The sequence below is a fragment of the Hippocampus comes genome, unplaced genomic scaffold (genome assembly GCF_001891065.2).
Source record: "Hippocampus comes isolate QL1 unplaced genomic scaffold, H_comes_QL1_v1.1 scaffold158, whole genome shotgun sequence".
Taxonomy (NCBI): domain Eukaryota; kingdom Metazoa; phylum Chordata; class Actinopteri; order Syngnathiformes; family Syngnathidae; genus Hippocampus; species Hippocampus comes.
Genome location: NW_017805548.1, coordinates 1734358 through 1746814, shown reverse-complemented (window position 1 = coordinate 1746814; position 12457 = coordinate 1734358). Strand labels below are relative to the sequence as shown.

General features: G+C 41.3%; 1 long non-coding RNA gene across 1 annotated transcript in view; it reads left to right on the top strand.

Moving 5' to 3' along the window:
• Window positions 1–191: 191 nt before the first annotated feature.
• The window catches only part of LOC109521702 (uncharacterized), a 20047-nt gene continuing 7781 nt past the window's right edge, over window positions 192–12457 (top strand). Inside the window, exons 1-2 of the long non-coding RNA XR_002169413.1 lie at window positions 192–203; window positions 3713–3720. This is a non-coding gene — a long non-coding RNA (uncharacterized LOC109521702). The remainder of the gene's footprint in view (window positions 204–3712; window positions 3721–12457) is intronic.

Here is a 12457-nt window from a genome sequence, read left to right as displayed (position 1 = left end):
AGGCGACTGGACAAGGCTTGGAGCCTTTGTTTGGCAGTTTCGAGTGCTTCAGGTATGGTCATCTGGATGTACCTTTCGGGTGTCGGCCTTTTCATCACACCTCTCTGGGCCGCCATCAATTGACTCACATCTTTCCGAGCCGCCTTGATCTTAGACTCCAACCGTCTTTTCCATGGTGGGTAACGTGTCTCTTGGCTCCCATGGTTGCCATGATCTTAGCTTTCAGGTCAGTTGCTGCCTCGCTCAGCATTTCATTCATTGGGGCTGGCCTCCCAATCTCTGGTATGAACTCCTCCTCTGATCTGGCAGCCTGGGGCCCTTCACCATGGAACCTGCGTTGTACCTCATCAATCTCAAGTTGTGACAGCAATTGCCGTTGGTGGATGTTGGAACACTGAGCTACTAGTTGTTTCGTGGTCAACCGTGACTGTGGGTTTGGAAGTAACCATTTAGCCCACATTCTCTGCATGTAACCCCTCTGACTAGGGTTGCTTGAGTAGTAGCATTCCAACAGAGCCACGTTATAGCATCTCGCCCATCTCCGCTTTGTTCCAGTAGCCCATTTTTCATCAAGGTGCTCTGGTTCCCCAGCACCTGATGCAGACCTTGTTTGGCCGGGCGACGTCTGAGCCGGCATGTCATTCGTTTTATTGTCTCTCATCATTGTATGAGGTAGGCACTAGCGTGAAGGGTCTTGCCCAAGAACCCACACTGGATGGTGTTATGTGCTCATTTTTGCCACAAGCGGGATTCGAACCCGACCTCACAGTGCAGAGGTACGGGTTCGATTCCAGCTCCGGCCTTCCTGTGTGGAGTTTGCATGTTCTCCCTGTGCCTGTGTGGGTTTTCTCCGGGTAGTCCGGTTTTCTTCCACATTCCAAAAACATGCATGGCATGCTGATTAAACACTCTAACACATGCAATCCACCCCTGGCATCTTCCTGGATAGAAGACAAAATACGCAGTGGTTTTTTAGCAATGGTGGAATTACTCTTCATGACAAGATCAAGAGGAAAAAAAGTGACATCAATAAAAAAGGCACAGGTCAGCATTTTAGGGATGCCAATAAAATCTAAAGAGATTCTACTTGCATAAAAAATAAAGTCTGAGTGAGTTTACATGATACTTTCACTACGGTATTAATTGTTGTAGTTTGCAGTGATTTAGAATTATGCAAAGGGATATGTCGAATGTTTTAATTTCGCACATTCAGTTGCCTAGGAAAATTGGTAGCAGAATGAACATTTTGGATTTTTGTTGTCTAGTTGTCTAGGGACTATGTGTTGATGATATTGCTTATCTTTTGGAAATCAACTACATTGCACTTTAAAAAACAGAACATGGCACATAAACAACTTCTCATAGTCCAATGCAGTGCCATGATAGCAAAAAATGATGATTGGAGAGCTGGAGCCTCCGCAACAGCTGTGCCCCTCTTGCAAAACTGCCTTTGGCTGTTCTGACATTTTTTTAAATCTTCTTTGTGATCCTTATTTAGAATATGCTGACATGGGGAAATTGTAATGCTATGTTAATTTAGCAACTATTGCCATATGTGCCTTAATTTGACTTTTTAATGAAACACATGAGTGATGTGACGAGCAGAATTTGTACCAGGACTCAAAAGCAGACAGGTCACAGAAGTGGCAAAGCAAAAGTCTTTATAGGTAAAAGTACAAACCAAAATCACCCAGCAGTTAGTGAACGGCATCAATAAAGTACAACACAGAACCGGACTTGATGCACCACTAGTAGTGTGCACGACAAAAAGGCATGGCAGGAAAATGACACATTCTGGCGATGTGTCACTGAGCGGCCAGAGCTGAAATACCGAAAGACACCAGGCCACATCGGACTTATTTGTCATGTATACTTATTTGTCATGTATTTGTCATGTCCTTGTTTATGATGATCCTAATGCAGCGTGTTATACCAGAGACAAATTCCTTGTGTGTCCTACATACTTGGCCAATAAAGATGATTCTGATTCTGATTCTGAACACTGTGACAAAATAATTGAGCATAGCAAGTGACCTCCTCAAAGACCCCACTCCCACCCAGTCATAACAACATATTGACAAATTACATCTTCGATCAGATTTCGCTGGGCACAGAAAAAGCAGTTATCAAGTTGCCGCTATGTTTATACTGACACAACTTTTTTTCAAACGATGACGAACAAGGTTTCCCAAGCAACTTTTGGGGCTCTAATGCCGCTTATCCATCGCACAGGACTTTCTCAGCCGTGACTCACCACTACTTGGCTGCATTCGCCTCGGTTTAGGTGGTGGTTAGTTTTCCACTTCAAAAGTCTCAGTGATAGGGAGCGAAGTTCTCATGTAGTTACTGGACACTACTTATTACTTACTTATTGTTTGTTGGTCTTATGGATGTGTCTGTCACACTGAAACACAGTAAATCTCAGCTCAGCATGCCATGAACCTTTTCACATAGATTAAAATAATTCCAAACTTTTGCATAGCACGGACCCAACTCATTTAAACCTGAAAGATTGGCCAGGAAGCACACTTTTTCCGGTGTCTAGGCAATGTTGCCGATGTACTTATAAATAATAGGCCATCATTAAAGGACATCATCCGCAGTTAAAATTCAATAACTAATTTACAAAACAACTGTATTGTATTTTGTGCAAAGCTTATGCACCTGATGTATTGTAAGGCTACATGCGTGTTGTTGGTTTGGAGACTGATTTATTAATATGTACAATGCAAATGACTGATGCTTGTTCTTGTCATCGAGGTAATATTTACTGAAAGGAGCAGGTTAGTGAGTGACAGAGACAAACAGGTGCCGGAGGAATTTTAAGATTCACCACATCACCACCTTCAAGTTTTGATCCAGCTGACTTCAGAGGAAGAGCCATAAATGATGTATCTCTGTGGATCCATCAATTATGCCCAAAGAGGACCAAATATAGGTATAAACTTTGACAGATAGTTTTCACTCACAGCTTCCATAAATGAGACACTCAGGATGACCTGCATGAAACGAAAAAGCTATTGGTGGACATAAATCTCAAATGGATCATGTGGGATGTATTATTCTTATCTTGGTCTCCCTGCACAAAACCATATTTTACAGTGTTATCGTTGTGTGCTGTCTATATGAGCCAATAAAGGGCGGCCCGGTGGTCGACTGGTTGGTGCGTCGACCTCACAGTGCAGAAGTGCAGGGTTCAATTCCTTCATATGTGGAGTTTGCATGTTCCCCCCATGCCTGAGTGGGTTTTCTCCGGGTACTCTGGTTTCCTCCCACATTCCAAAAACATGCGTCGCAGGCTATTGGAACACTCTAAATTGTCCCTGGGTGTGATTGTGAGCGCGGATGGTTGTTCTTCTCTGTGTGCCCTGCGATTGGCTGGCAACCAGCTCAGGGTGTCCCCCGCCTACTGCCCGAATACAGCTGGGATTGGCTCAGGCACGCCCCGTGAGCCTTGTGTCGATAAGCGGATTAGAAAATGAATGGATGGATGAGCCAATAAAATCTCAATGGCCATTATGAAATAATTAACCCTGTCATGCACCCTGTAACCTGATAACATAAGCTGTCCACTGTAGTAACCATTGTCCCTGAAAGGGTTAATTTCCTGTTCTAACTCAGCTGCTATAGGCTCCATTTAAACTGTGGTCCAAAACAGGATAATAGGAGAAATTTTATTTTCAGATGTATGCCATGGTTGGCATGAATTAAGCTCCAGTGGTGCCTTGAGATACGACTGACTTTTTCAATCTACGAGCCATCATTTGGACTATTTTTTTTGTTTTGGCCAACGAGCGTAAACTTGGGATAAGAGCATTGTATTGTGGCAGCAAACTAAATTTGAATCAATTCACAATCAGTTTGGCAAATGTCGCACAATTCATAAAAAAAAAAAAAAAAAAAAAAAAAAAAACATCCATCAACACATAAATAAATGGAATAAAATAATGCATCATCGTCCAACAAATGAAAATCAAATGTGATTAAAATTCAGTAAACTCGACACAGTATTGGTGTATCTACATCATACGGTCTCTACCCAAAGGATTTTACACATACATACCCTCACATACATTTTATTATCCCATAGACTGCTTTCAGTCCGACTCAACTGCAAACGTCTCTCAAAAAGTGATATATGTGCCTCGTTGTCTTTCCCAAGGCAGAATGTTGAATACAGCTCCGCACTGAATCTCATTAGACCGAGTGTTATAAGTGGTCATACTTGTGTCACTGATCTACGAGATTTGGGGCAATTATTTTCTCAATAGTAGTCACTTAAAAAGTGTAGCTCCTTGTCTGGTGAAATCAAATACTGTACAGTAAAGCTATAGGGCGGTAACTGTTTTTAACGTCTTCAAGGGGAGAATGACTCCTGGCCCAAACAAAGTGGGTCTACCCCTTTTAACAAGATATGTCCACATCTGAGCAATTAAAGAGACACCCTTTTTTTCACCAGTCTGACAGAGCATTTCACAGAGGAATCAGGAGTGATGGAAGGAAGGGAGGGAAGAAAAGGAAAGGGAAATACATGTAATTAGGCTGAAAGACAGAGCAAAAGAGGTCGAAGAAGATGCTGGGGGGAAGATGTCAGATGAGAGAAAGACAGACCGAAAGTTGAGAAAGAAGAATAGAGAGAGAAAGGGAAGTTTGAGCTGAAACAACGTTTAGCACTAAGCTAAATGCCTCCTATAAATGGACTGTCAATCATCAAGACTGATATTCCGTTGCGGCACTCGCTTTGGAAAAAAAAAAAAAAAACCCTGTTCATGTACAAATTGGTCTTTGACCAAGACTTTCAGACAAATATTGCTTCACCGCATGAAATATATTCCACTTTCACATGATCCATGTTGAACGCTCGGTTGTGCTTTCTCTTGCGCAGCGGAACTATCGTTGACAACTTGGCTCCATCTGTCATCTATTTCACATACTGGTGCAGGCAGTATGTGAAATTTTTTCTCTAAATTAGCCCTCAGTATGGTTCCCAAGAGAACACTATTTAGAAACCAAAATATATGTGTTTGGGGGGGGAAATAATTGCTTATAAGGAAAATGGTGTCCATGTTTCTGACCTCACTAAACAATTTCATGTGACAACACTGACTAAATGATGCTTTGCTTAACAGTATACATTTGCCATCAACGCAAAGATATTAATGTCTAAACCACGAGCAACAAAAGTGAGCCCGTTCCTAAATTAAATTGTCCGAATTGGGCTTCAAGACTCAATTTGATGTGTGGCCACTTTTTTTTTCTAGAACTGCCTTATTACTGGCATGTAATTCATTAGAGCTTCTCAGGTTGTCACTCAAATCTTCTTCCGCTTCTCGATGACGATATCATGGAACTGGTGGATGTTTGTAACCTTGTGCTCCTCCACCTCGTTTTTGAGGACGTTCCACACGCATTCAACAGGTTTTGCTCCAGAGACATGCTTTTCCAGTCCATTGCCTTGGCTTTCATCTTTTTTTAGTTTGTTTTGGACGTGTAGTAATGATCCTTGTGTTAGAATACTGCCTTGCGGCCCAGTTTCCAAATGGATGGGATCTTTCTGTTTCTATATGTCACTGGATATGTTAGCCTTCATGGCTCTATCTCTCAGTGACTTGTTGCACTCATGCAGCCCCAAACCATGGCATTCCCACCAACATGCTTGACTGTAGGCCAAACATACTTGCCTTTGTACCCTTTGAACCCCCCACTTAGTTGCACCACACTTGACACCATGTAAACCAAATACGTTTTTGTCTCATCAATCCACAGAACTTGGTTCCACTAATCCAAGTCTGCTTATCTTCAGCAAACTGTTTGCGGGCTTTGTAATCCATCCTCTTTATCCCATTTCTTCAACCTCAGCAGTAATGTTTAGTTTCTACAACCTCTGGATATGACAGTGAGCAGGTGCACTCAGCTTCTTTGATCGACCATGACTTGTTCTGAGTGGAAACTCTCTTGTGAAATTGCTGAATAGCTTTGACCATCATGCAACTCAGTTTCAGTGTCTTGACAATTTTTTTTTTATGAAGAGCAACAACTCTTTTTGTTTCTAATCCACAGAGAAATCCCATTTCAACTAGTAGAAACCAGAATATGAGAGAGAAAGAGAGAGAGAGAGAGAGAGAGAGAGAGAGAGAGAGAGAGAGAGAGAGAGAAAGAGAGAAAACATGGATAAAGAGGTTGAATTTTTGTGGCCAAATTCCTTTCAGCAAATCCTCTGCCACTGTTTTGCTTTGCCCCTGGAGCGCATCCTTTTATTAAGATGATGGCTATTATCCTATTTGGTAGTCAAGCAAGGAAACAGACTGACTTCTTGCTTCTAGTTTGGTTCGCTTTGATTTGTGTTCATCACAGCGTGCATCAGAAATTATGTACAACAAATAGCAGTCAATTTTCCAACCTTATTATTTATCCTTGAAAAGTATCTCAGCAAGGGACCAAATTGAATGAAATTGCTTGTTCAGCCATTTGAAAAACCGACACAGATTTTTTTCTTAACTACTGCATTAGTTAAATAATATCCAGAAAAACAAAATACACTTAATACATATAGTTTTTTTCTGGATATTAATCAAGACTGCGTTTTTTACAAGATTTTAGAACTAACAAGGCAAAAATGTCTGTCAATAGATTTGGAGTATAACTTTTATTGGAGGTATTAACAGCAAATTTCGTTACGCTGCATGCAACCTGTTCTAAAATGAATTTCTACGGATGATCTTGAGGGATTTTAACCAAAGGGGAAGAGTGTTTGTCTGAATTGTTTGGGATCACGAGTTCCCCACAGCTCATTTGAAGCAAGCTGGATACCTACTGGAAGATGCCTTCTCACCTGATCATCCTGTGAATAAGTTATTAACTTTCCTTGAGAAGGGGCCGCAGATAGGAGAATCCCCTTTCCAGGATGACCAGGCTGACATGGGAGACATACAGTATATAACATCCAGGAAAATGGCCCTTCAGGAACAGAATTGAAGATCTAGAGGACGACCCAAAAGCACAAAGGAGACAGTTAGTAAAGAATAACAGTAAGTATAAATGAACAAAGAGAGGCTTGTGACCAAGGTCACAAGGTGCATACGGCAACAGGGAAAACGGGAAATCAAGAACATCCATCCATCCATCCATTTTCTAATCCGCTTGTCCTGAAAAGGGTCACGGGCGTGCTGGAGCATCTCCCAGGAGAACATGCAAACTCCACACAAGAAGACCGCAGCCAGAAGCGAACCATGCAACCCTGCACATGCGGCTGTGCTAACCAGTCGGTCACTGTGTCCATATACTGAATGATTGTGAACTGTGATCGAGGTTTACGTTTGTTTGGAGGTGATGCATTGGAAAATAAGAGTAAATGAGTTTTTGGGGGGCTTTTGTAATAGTTGCATTCATCCTCAAATACATGAAATCCCTGTGTCTCTTCTTTGATGCCACACTTAATTATTTAGTGTTGTTGTTTTTCTTTGTACATTATTTTCTGATGTGTCATTATAAGTTAAGAAACCCCTTATTTGTCTCACAATGGAGAAATTCTCAATTCACAGCAGCAAAAATCATGAAAGGGAGAAGTAGAAGAACAAAAAGGATACAAGTAAATATAAATGATAAAATATAAATATCAGCATATTCAGAATGGGTGAGTGGGGGTGAGTTATGCCGTCTAAGACCCAACTATTATGCCTTTAAAACAAACTCAGCAAAAAATCTCAGTGTTATATTTGACTTAACTCTCTCCTTTCAAATGCACATCAAGAACATTACCAGAACTGCATTCCCCTCGCCCCACCCCCATCTCCCCATTATTATTAATAAGATTCATCCCATTCTATCTGCTTGTGACTCTGATAATAGTTAATGTCTTTGTTATGTCTTGCCTCGACTATTGTAACGTATTGCTTTGTGGTCTTCCCATGCCGAGTATTAAAAGCCTGCAGTCAGGAGGCTACAAAATGCTGGAGTAAGACTCCTGATAAGGAAAACAAATTTTGACCATATTACCCTGACACTGGCTAACATGACAGATTTTAAGGTTTTGTTACTTACTCACACAGTATTACATGCTTAGCACCTTATCTTACAGAATTAGTGGTACCGTACGTTCGGTCCCAAAACGTTCTTCTCAATTACGCCAGTCTTTTGATGATTCCAGGAGCCAAAAGGTAGTCTGCAAGATCGGAGGTGATGTTTTGGACAATTATGGTAAAAACAGCATTCATCTTCTAATGTTTGAAATGCCTCTTTGTCGTCTTTAACCCTTTCATGCACCCTGTAACCTGATAACATGAGAAGCTGTCCACTGTAGTGACCGATGTCCCTGAAAGGGTTCATATCGCACAGAGCTATATAGTTTTTTAAAAAAGTATTTATTTATTTTACATTATTTTGTGACATGATGGTGTTAAATGGTGGATTACGTCATTTAAATACCCACTGAAGGCCACATCCATAACTCACCACCTGCTACTAAAAAAGGGGATTCCTAAATCTGCTGAAAACCATCAGAAAATAAGCCTAAAAATCACTACTTAGTCTTTTTAATGCATTTTAAAGTCCAGAACTGTAAACTAAGTGTCAGTGTTTGTCCGATTAGGGAGTTGCTTTCGCTAAGAATCTAAATTGCCTAGTTATGAATGTGGGTGTCAAAAGTAGATTGTCTGCCATGCAGCTGTGCTCTGACCACTACACCACCTGGCTTCATTAGGTGAAAGCACAGTGTGTGGACCATTATTAATTTTAGAGGTATATACGACTAGCTCTATTTACCTTCTGTATATAAAACCAACATTGACAGAGCATACATTTACATCATCCAAATGTTAAATTGTGCTAATCCCAAAATCCTGAAGATTTTTGAGGAGTGATTCTCAGAATGGCTGCAAAGGTTAAAAAAAAAACCCTGACAGAAATGCACTGCCCCAAAGCCACCATTTTTATTTCTTTAAGTTCACCTTCAAGCTCAAATGAAGTGACCAATTGTAATCTGTAAGAGATGATGGGATTTGGCTGAAAATGACTTATTTGCTGCATACTAAAATATGTACTTTGTCAGCAAGCACACTCGGACATTTAAGATCAGGAAGAAAATCTTAACCTTTTTAAATTTTTTTTTCCCCCCCAAATTCTTGTCTTAACAAATGGATTTCTCTATTGGTTGTGATTTGCATTTAGCTGCAGGATGCACACACTTATTATCGATATAGCTCCCAAATTAGACAATGACCTTTTTACACTTCGTGACTTTTTGGTGTCATAGTGTGGTCCTGAGGAAAAAAAATAGCAGACACTGCACTGCTGAGATCAAGTCTCTGAGCTAGGAGTTGTAAATGCCATCGCATTAACAATGTCTCCAGGGTCGCGATGTCCTGCATCACGATCTAGCAGTGTTGAATAGTGGTCACATCACTCATGCCATGTGACTCTGGCTGCCATGATGACAAATTCAACGTGGTAATTGTGTAAGAGTCTCTGGATCGTTCTAATCACTTTACTTAAATGAACTCAAAGAATACTTCTTTCTCATCTCACCATCACTGAAGCAGGTTTAGACTAACTAACTCTACATTTGTTTGAAAACAAAACAAAACAAAACACCCATATACATTTCTATTTTCAACACCGCTTATCCTGAGCAGGGTCAAGGGGTGTGGCGGAGTGTAGCGGGGGGAATGTGTTGGAGCCTAAATGTGCACTCCGGAGGCGGGCGAACTGGCCATGTCATGTCATCCGCACGCAGAGAAAGGAAGTGGTGACTGCTATTCACTCTTTGGAACGTACTTACCGAAGGACCTATTGACTGTATCTTAAATAACATTCCAAGGAGGAGTTTGAGCTGGCAGAGTTCTGCTAAGATGGAGCTAAGCTGCTAGCACGCCTTACCTATGTAATGCCAACGTCAGACCACAAGCACGTAACCCACGTGTGAGCCGAAAGACATGGCGCAGATAAACGTAGTGTCCCGTAGCCGATTTTGAGTTGTCTTATTTCAGTGTCTTGGTTACATTGTGTTACATTGTGTACTGTACAATTAAAAGTAAGGAAAAAAAACATCCAAAAAAAAAAGAAAAGAAGAAAAAAAAACTCACCCGAGGATGCAGCTAGGACAAAATCCTTTGGGTCCACAATGTCCTTAATGGTAAGTGATAAGGCTACGACTCTGATTAAAATAATGTTTGTCTATTTTAACATAATTTGTTTAGGGATAGGAAGTGTGTCAACTTTCTTGGTTGAACATGCCTTCTTTAATTGTTTTAGAGCAAAGGTCCAACATCCACATCAAGCAGACTCGAGCAATGGAGGAATTTATTTTTAGAACACCTTAAGAGTCACTCACCGTTTCACTCTATTCTTCAATGACCCCTGAAAAAAAAAAAGACACACTGGTCCATATCTTTTCTTTCCGTCTAACAACTTGTTTGATGGAGTTAAAGGCGTACCGAAAGTCTCAACTTCTCACTTCTGATTCTAATGTCCAAGTTTATAAATGATCGTCAATGTTTCTAACATTACACCCTGCCCATCCATTTGTGACTGGAGTTTGAGTTTAAGTTTATGTATTGTTAATTGCTTGGTGCTGTTGAGAAGGTTTATTTAGATTGCGGCAATAGCACAAAACGCACTGTCTTTGAGACCTGAGGATTAATAGGTTACCCTCATGTCACATGTCACCAGTAACTATACTTAATAATCAACAAGGTAGTATCATCCATCCATTTTCTACTGCTTATCCTGCAGAGTCCCAGTTAACTTGGTGGACTGGTTGCCAGGTCAATCACAGGACATGTCCAGTAGTACCCATTCATCCGTCTCTCCGTCCATTCATCGATTATTGGAACTGTTTATCCTCACGAGGGTCGCTGGAGCCTATCCAATGTGTCTTCAGGCAGAAGGCAGGGTACTGACAGGATCTGAACAAAGACCAGGTGGATAGTGGATCCCAAAAATGCAGACTCAGATAAATGGCGATACAAGAAGATTTATTAAAGAAAAGCAAAAGACCAACAAAGTATAAACAGAAATCGCTGGTGACAAAAAAACAGGAAAACCAAATGAGAACAAAAAGCGCTTGCAAACGGCAAGGTAAAGTGGGTAACCCAAAATCCACAAAATGAAATGACAAGAGTCCAAATACACGAACATAAAACTAGTCAACAATAGCCAAATGACGAAAAGATACTTATAAAACCAAAATCTATCAAGACAAGAAGCGACTGTAAGCCAGAGTATGAGGTCTAGAAAATGGCACTTGGGCAAGAACAGAGATCAAGGTCAATAATCCAACAACGAGAAGCAGAAGTCAGAATCCTTAAATACAATGAAGTTTGATTGCATGACAAGACACAGGTGCACCACTGAAGGGTCACGCCCAACACTCCAGCTGGTGGTGTAAAACAAAAATAAAAACAAAGCAGAGCAGAACATGACAGGTAAATCTTGAATTGGTTTCCAGCCAATCGCAGGGCACACATGGATGAATAACCCTTCACCAATGTGCGAGGAAACTGAGGCACCGAAATATAACCCACGCAGGCACCGGGTGAACACTCTATAGAAGCCCAGATCTGAACCTTCAACCTCTGCACTGTGTTGGGGACGTGCCAATCAGTCATCCACCGTGCCGCTCCATTCATCCATCCAATACTGTATGTCCTCAGGATCAGGTAGAGCGTGTCCGAGCTGACATTGGGTGAGAGGTGGGTTCACCCTGCACCGGTCGCCATCCACTTGTAGAGCACATGCAAACAAGCAAGTATTCACACTCGCATGCCCACTTAAGGGTGATTTAGAGTTTTCAATGTCACTACGATGAGCATATGTTTTTGAAATGTGGGACAAATCTGGTGTGGAGAGAGATAAACCCAAGCACAGGGAGATCAACTCCACACAGGAGGGCCTGAGCCATGATTCTCTGTGAGGTTGATGTGCCAACCACGAATACTGCACACCAGGTGCCCAAACTTTTTTTGACCGAAGATCTACTTTTCGATCAACCAACCTCCTGCGTTCGACCCATTACCGCACAGGCGCGCATAGGCACGCACATACACACGCATGCCATGATGAGCAACAGCTTGACGCGGAGGCATGCGATGCACTTTTGCAGCCTGTTAACTATCAAAGCTCACGCGTACAGTTTTAAAATGCTTCTATTGGCCCTCCAGATTGCCATTCATTGCCCGTGCCCTCGGTGAATTGTACACGAAACAAACTCTGAATGAGAATAATGATTACGAAAAAAGATATAGCGCAACAGCTCTGATCACAAGCTGCAATTACAGACTGCTGAGCGCGAACAACTTCCGGAGATGCAAGTCACCGCCACCGTAGGTTAAAGATCTACCCATTTTATTTATTTATTTATTTTTTTATACTTTTTGTGAAAATGAGACTGATAGGATGGTTAGGGTGCCGTATATAGTAACACAAAAAATATACTACTAACATGCACAAAGACACACAAATG